This window comes from Sinocyclocheilus rhinocerous, unplaced genomic scaffold, assembly GCF_001515625.1.
Source record: "Sinocyclocheilus rhinocerous isolate Xijiao unplaced genomic scaffold, SAMN03320098_v1.1 scaffold908, whole genome shotgun sequence".
Classification (NCBI taxonomy): Eukaryota; Metazoa; Chordata; class Actinopteri; order Cypriniformes; family Cyprinidae; genus Sinocyclocheilus; species Sinocyclocheilus rhinocerous.
The window spans coordinates 84,406-91,681 of record NW_015663508.1 but is presented as its reverse complement, the minus strand read 5'-3'; the positions used below and the strand labels follow the sequence as shown (position 1 = coordinate 91,681).

Genomic DNA, 7,276 nt, shown 5'->3' with positions numbered 1-7,276 from the left:
AAACTCAAAACCGAACATAAGCGTGACACCCTGTTGTCACATGATTATTTTGGGTTGTGGTTTTATTTTATTATTGTTATTATTTTACCAGCAAAATGTTGATGCTATAAGATTGTATCTATGTGTAATGTCTATCAACAATTCCCTTGCACATCTGTAGGTGATCGATAGGTACGTTGGATAAATGACTAAAAACAAGTCAAACATCAAAGCAAAAACAAATGAATCCCATATGATATGCCTGATGAAGGTCATAGTACTGAAACATTGTGAATAAATCTATTTTTGATTCGTTTGCAAGTACTGATAGTGTGCGGGATTCATTTGGTTTAGTTTTTATATATCAGACTGAATTTTGATCACAGTGTAGCAATAAGCATGTTTTAAATGACCTGTTGTTGTCTGTTCATGCAGAAAATTGTGCAATTCTAGCTCTGCTAGTCCTATTGGAGTATTGAAAAAGTAAAGATGCATGTTTGGTTGCATGACTTTTCCAAATTTGTGGCCTGGCGTAGAGAGTGTACTTTTTCACTTACTACAGTTGGAAAAAAGTTCATTTTTCAGTAATGCATGGGTGCTGCTTTTGTAGGAGATAGATGACATGTTGAATATTTTGTCACTTTAATCTTTTATTATACTGACTCACTTTATGGAGATAGATGACATGTTGAATATTTTGTCACTTTATTCTTTTATTATACTGACTCACTTTATATTATAGTTACACAGTCATATGATATATAGTCATATGATATGCTATATCATATATTTACTTGTTTATCTTATATATCATAATTACTTGCTAGTAAGATTACCTTTATCTTTATCATGTGAAGTGGTCATATACAACAAAGCACTGCTGTTAAAACAGAAATGTAGACAAATGTATATTTCCCATTTAAACTTTATCACTCAAAAAGACTGCATATGGCTTTACAGTGATTCTTTGTTTCTTTCAGAAATTACTGAAAAAAAATATATATGAAGTTAACTTTACTTTTATATATACACGTTTAAATAATTTCTGTCTTATTTCCTTGGCTTGCAACCCATATATTATGGGATTCAAGCATGGAGGAACAACATGGAACATTATACTAGATAGTTTCCTATGTTCAGAGAGTTCAGGAAAATGATGAAGAAATATGGTGGTGAATCCAGAAACCATCATGATTACATAAACAGCTAGGTGTGCACTGCAGGTTTTTATGGCTTTGCTGTTGGTTGCTTTGTTTTTGCTTTTGAAGCATACCATTGCTATTCTGAGATATGTTAATACCATACTCCCCAATGAGGATTTAAGTAAAACAACAGTAAAAGTTAATCCATATACATTATTAATCACTGTACTTTCACAGGAAAGTTTAAATAGTGAAGCATTGTCACAAAATGGATTTTCAATAAAAGATCTGCAGTGAGACAGACGCACACTGAGGCCAATCAAAATTCCCACCAGCACTAATGCAACACCCCAGGCTCCTGCTGACAGTTTAACTACCATATTATTGGACATTGTAGTTGACCATTGCAGTGGATTGCATATGGCCACAGATCTGTCAAAGGCCATGATCATTAAATGACCAAAAAAAGCTTGCATAACACACTCCACATATGTGATGTAATGCTCAGAGGTATCTGTTAAAGTATTCCTCATCAAGCGTGGCAACAGAATGGTTGTCCCTAATACATGATTGAGTGGCAAGTTGCAGAAAAGAATGTGCATAGGCTGGTGTGAACTTTTTTCGACTGAGATCTGAATCAAAATCGCAATGTTAGATACCATAATAAATATGTAAGCAATAAAAAAAGGCTGAATGCAAGATTCTTGGACTGTTGTTTAACTTGCAGTCCCTCCATTAAAAGTATGCTGTATCTGAATGTCAGGTTGTCCATCTGTGACCTAAACGAAACATACAGGGCTGTGCTTTTCCAAAACCATTGTATAAGCCTAAGTAGATCGTAGAGACAGCAGATTGTGGTTTCTACTTAGGCCTATGATGCTTTTGAGAAGCACAGCCCAGACAGAGTCAGAACAAGACTTAATGCAACAGACACATACAGAACAAAACAAAAAAAAAAACTTTAAGCAGATGGCTGCCCCTCTTTCCTCGAAAAGAGAGACAAACGAGAGCGGAGCTTTTCATTAAAATACGCTCACAATGAATGCGGATTGCCCCCTCAAGGACATCGCGTGCGTGCTCTTTGCCCAAACAAACAAACGCAGAGATCGTGTGTGTCATCATGTGTCAAATAACGACGATGCGGATGCACACACCCTCTAAAAGCTTTGCTAGTGCTCGCCATAACGATAGGAATATAGATCGCTCTTACCACGGAAATGCACGCTTCAAACAAAACGGTCAGTGAAGACGAAGAAGAGAATGACATGTTCTCCCGGCGCCTATTTATACTATAGTCACACCGGTAGTGACGTCATGGGCTGTCGCCGGCCAACGTGTTGTTGGTGTTTTTTCAATGTATGCTTCAGACACGGGTCATGACAAGGCGTTCCCCATAGCGACCCCTAGAGGACGACGTTCGAAGTTCCCTTGAAAGGGAACTATTAGTTAGTTTCTGATAATAAAAAGTAAAATCTTAATTGATTACGCCACTCATTTATGTATACTTACCAAGGTAGATGACTGATATATAAATAGTTATCACTTTGGTTAATATATAGAAGCACACAGCTGTTGCATTCCTTTCTTCTCTGCAATCATGAGAGTCAGTGTTTGAGCAGAGTTGACCTGACCATTTTATATGTGTGTCACAACAACTTAAGTTTACATGTAGGCTGAAGTAAAAGAGTGTTGGCAGAATGGAGAGAATGTGAAGCAGTATATGGACTAATATATGTTAAAATTTGAACTTTATAAACAATTTTAGCAATAATGAGAAGCCAGTGCAACTGTGAAAGCAACGGTGTGATATTCACAAGGAGAGGTATGAGTAAGCACATGAGCAGTAGAATTTTGAATATACTGTAGTCAACTTAAAGATTTAGCTAGAAGACTAGAGAACAAGGCATTACAATAATATAATCTGGATGTAAAAAAGGCATGTTACATGCAATGAACATCAGGACTAGTGGTGATGTAGATCTTACTGTCATCCGCATAGCAGTGATAAACAAGGCTATACTTCCTGATAATCTGCTCTAGTGGCAGCATGAATGTGAAAACAATCAAAAAACATCCCAGAGAAACCCAATCAGCTATGCAGCTTATTCAACAGAACCGAATGGCATATGGTGTCAAAAGCCAAGGTCAAATGCAGAAACGTTAATTCATGTGTTCATGCCCTCAATGTTAGATTATTGGACTGTTTTATTGGGTAGTTGTTCTACATGCTTAAACTCAAGCTGGTTAAACTGAAAAAAAAAAAAATCTTGGTGGGGATTACGGGCGTATGTGCTGCCCAAATGCACATAAATGGCAGAGCCATTATGGACAGTGCAGCAGCCTCTGTACTTGACTCTGGGGCGTGAACAGGCTCCAATGCAGACTCAGGGGCTAGAGTAGGCTCAGGACTGTGGTCAGGGCCTAGAGCCGACACTGGAGAAAACTCAGGGGCTGGTGCCGACACTGGAGTGGACTCAGGGGCTGGAGCCAACAGTGGAGCAGACTCTAGATGAGAGGAGTGGGGGATGGTGAACTTAGAGCCGATCTGACAGAAATGATCAAGGGATCTATTAACTTTGCCATCAGGGTCGCACTGTTAGACACAGCCTTTCGGGCCTGGGGAATGCTGGAGATGTCAAATAGGCAGCTCTGATGGTTGCTGGTGAAGAGTCTGTGGTAGATTCGGGCATATGTTTGGGATGAGCTGAAGTGCCCAAATGCTTTCTGGATAGAACTGGATGATGGTTTATATTTTCCTCTTATATATTTCCTCAAAGAAATCAGAACCATTTAGACCGAGGACATGATTTATGAAATCAACTAAGGGTATATAACAATCACCAGGAGAAAGAAACTGAAATAACTCATCATCCAGCCCCATCCAAAATCATATATTGAGCATTGGCTCCCTCCAGCTCACCTGATGGGACAGCTCTAGGAATTCCACCACGTATTGATCCAGAGGCCAGCCACACTGTTGGATGTTTAGCAAGCGGTCCTCTGCCAGACTCTGTTGCTCAGCCCGTTTCATTTTTGACGGTCTGGTGTTTTGTCATGGTTGCTTTGTTAAACACTTATGAAGATGATGGAGTACCAATCCAAAAGTCTTTTATTTTAAATCCAACCACAAATCGAAGAAATCACAGGGCAACACAATACCACACAACAACTCAAATACAACTAACACCAGACAAAGATCAAAACAAGAATGAGGGTATAAATGCAGTGCAAACACAAGGCCAATCAAATGAGGATAACCTGAACAGAGGCCTACAATCAATCAGTAACCATGGAAACTAACAGGCAAGGAACAGAGGAGAACAGAATAAGCTAGAAGAAATGACAAACTAGAACAGGGATCACCTAACTCGATCCTGGAAGGCCGGTGTCGGTGGAAGGTCCTGCAGAGTTTAACTCCAACCCTAATCAAACACACCTGAACCAGCGAATCAAGGTCTTACATGGTATACTTGAAACTTCCAGGCAGGTGTGTTGAGGCAAGTTGGAGCTAAACTCTGTAGGGCACCGGCCCTCCAGCACTGAGTTTGGTGACCCCTGAATTAGAACATACCAAGGAAACAGAATCAAACAGAAATACGAACAATAAACATGACAAAAACTCAAAATGTGACAACTGATAAGAAAAAAAAATAATCTAAACTGCTTTAAAGCCCAGCAACACTATTGTAGCTACATAACTTTACAACAGCATCACCGCTTTAACAAAAAAGCAAAACAGCAAGATTTGACACCAAGACAAAAATTTAGAAAATGCTCTCTAATCGTTCTCGCGGTACTTTGATATCATACACAACATGGTCTGTGTAGTGCTGCTCCAAGTCAAACACCTATTTTGTTTTGTTAGGAGTCACACAACAGTTCTTCAGTGGCTTTATAATTAATATTTTCGTTTACACAATTTTGCAAAATCAGACAATATTGTGTCTATTATATACCTGTCACGATGCGGTGGGGATGAAGCACATGGTGCCAGGGTAATCCAGAAGTGAGTCTTTAATTATCAAACCAAGAGTTAAACAGAAGAACATAGGAGTAAAACACCACAACGTAACTTCAAAGCAAGACAAAGGAACTGAGGAAAACACAGGGTATATAAACACATGGAACGTGATTAGGCAAAACTGAAACAGGTGGAGAACTCAATCAAAACAGGTGAACAGAATAAACGATGATTAACTAAATGAGAACAGGAACTGAAAATAGGGGCAAACAGGAACTAAACAGAGACAAACATGTGACAATACTACAATATTAATGTCTTATTATTGAATTGTTGTAAATAAATATCATATTTGCAACTGGTCAGTGTTAAAAAAATTCTGGGAAATCACTTCACGTAAGAGTGACTACTAATAGGTTGTCTAAAAAAAGTCACATTTTTGAGCAGAAAAAATCACCCACTGAATTTCAAAGCTGATACATAGTAATGACTTTCTACTTTAAGGCCCTTATAGAAGTGTAGTGGAGTGAAAAATACGATATTTGTCTTTCAAATGTAGTGAAGTTAAAGTCATAAGTTTCCAGAAAAAATAATACTCAAGTAAAGAACAGATACTCAAAAAATATACTTAAGTACAGTACTCAAGTAAATGTATTTTTTGGTGCCTTTAAAGTGAAATAACTGAACATAAACATAGGAGCCTGATAAAAATGCTAATTTTAGAAGAAATTTTCAGCACGACACTTGAAGGCTTTTGCATTTGAAGTCTTTATTTGCAAAATATTGCACTAAAAGTAGAGTATTGTACTAAGGAAGGCCTTGAGAGGCATCAACTGTGCAAGAGGGAGATGGCCTGTGGAAAAAAGCTATTCCTGTGGCTAGATGTTCTAGTGCCTATTGTTCTGAGTCAACATCCAGAAGGCAATAATTCAAAGAGGTTATGGCCAGGATGACAAAGGAAGTGCAGCCACTGCTGGGCCTTTTTCACAATGGAGTCAATGTGAGTTTCCCACTTCAGGTCCTGAGACATAATGGTGTCCAGAAACTTAATTGACTCCACTGCTGCCACTAGTGTTGCTTTCGTCAACGAAAATTATGACTAAATATCGTCGTCAACGAACCTTTATCACGTGACGAAAACGAGACGAGACACAACGTAAATGCTGGTCATGTGACGATGACTATAATTAAATGTATAATGCAATATTGTTGACGAATAAAAACGAGACTAAATGTGGTTTACAAAATAAAAACTATGCTAAAATGTCTCTTAATTTTCGTTGACCAAAACGAGACGAAACGAAATGTTATAACGTTATTTCGTCTCGTTTAGTCGCGTTATTATTATTATTATTTTGCAGTATTTCTCACTTCAGGGGCTGCATCAGGTCACACTGCGCAGACGCAGGCGACGTCACTTACTCATGCCCCACTCGCGGCATTATTTAGAGCAGTGTTTCACAACCGAGGTGCCGCGTCTGTCGAGAGCAGCTATTATATAATATCCATTTCTAATGTCGCCAATAATTAGAGATGCACCAAAATTCCGGCTGCCGAAAATGAGTTCACCGCTCAGGATTCACTTTCACGTGGTGTGACACTCTGTGTATTATCCCGCTCTATGCGTGTGTGTATTATCCCGCTCTATGCGTGTGTGCGCTCCGCTCAGTCGCTCGCGGCCCATGTGAGTGCTCCACTCATATACCGTTCATGCTCATCGGAACAGCAAAGTCCACTCAGAAATCAAGCTGACAGGAAACATCGATGTAGTACAGTATTGTTTCCGTCTGCAATAGCCCTACTGTGCTGTAACAAGGTGTGGTAAATGGGCAACTCTGGTAACGCTGCCCTCTCATTCATTGATCTGCTAACCGTTATGCTCATGTGTCCTCTGATGATAATAGCTTTCTAGGATTAAACATTATTTGGATAATTGGTAAAAAAAAAAAAAATAATAATCTCTTAATAGCCCTACTGTGTGTTAGACCTACCTGAAAAACTAAAAAGCAATTTATTTCATTTGTAGGCCTATCGTGATTTTTTTTTAAATTTGTGCTATCATTAGTAATTTCTTTATTTGTTCTTATTTTATTATTAACTGCTTAGCCTCCTTGTCATTTTTTATTCAATTCAAAGTTTTAAATCAAGCTATCTCGTGCTACTGCAACAAAATTACCCAACTGTAAAATCAAAA

General features: G+C 38.5%; 1 pseudogene; it reads right to left on the bottom strand.

Moving 5' to 3' along the window:
• Window positions 1–986: 986 nt before the first annotated feature.
• On the bottom strand, window positions 987–5,255 carry LOC107728944 (olfactory receptor 13H1-like; annotated as a pseudogene).
• Window positions 5,256–7,276: the final 2,021 nt, after the last annotated feature.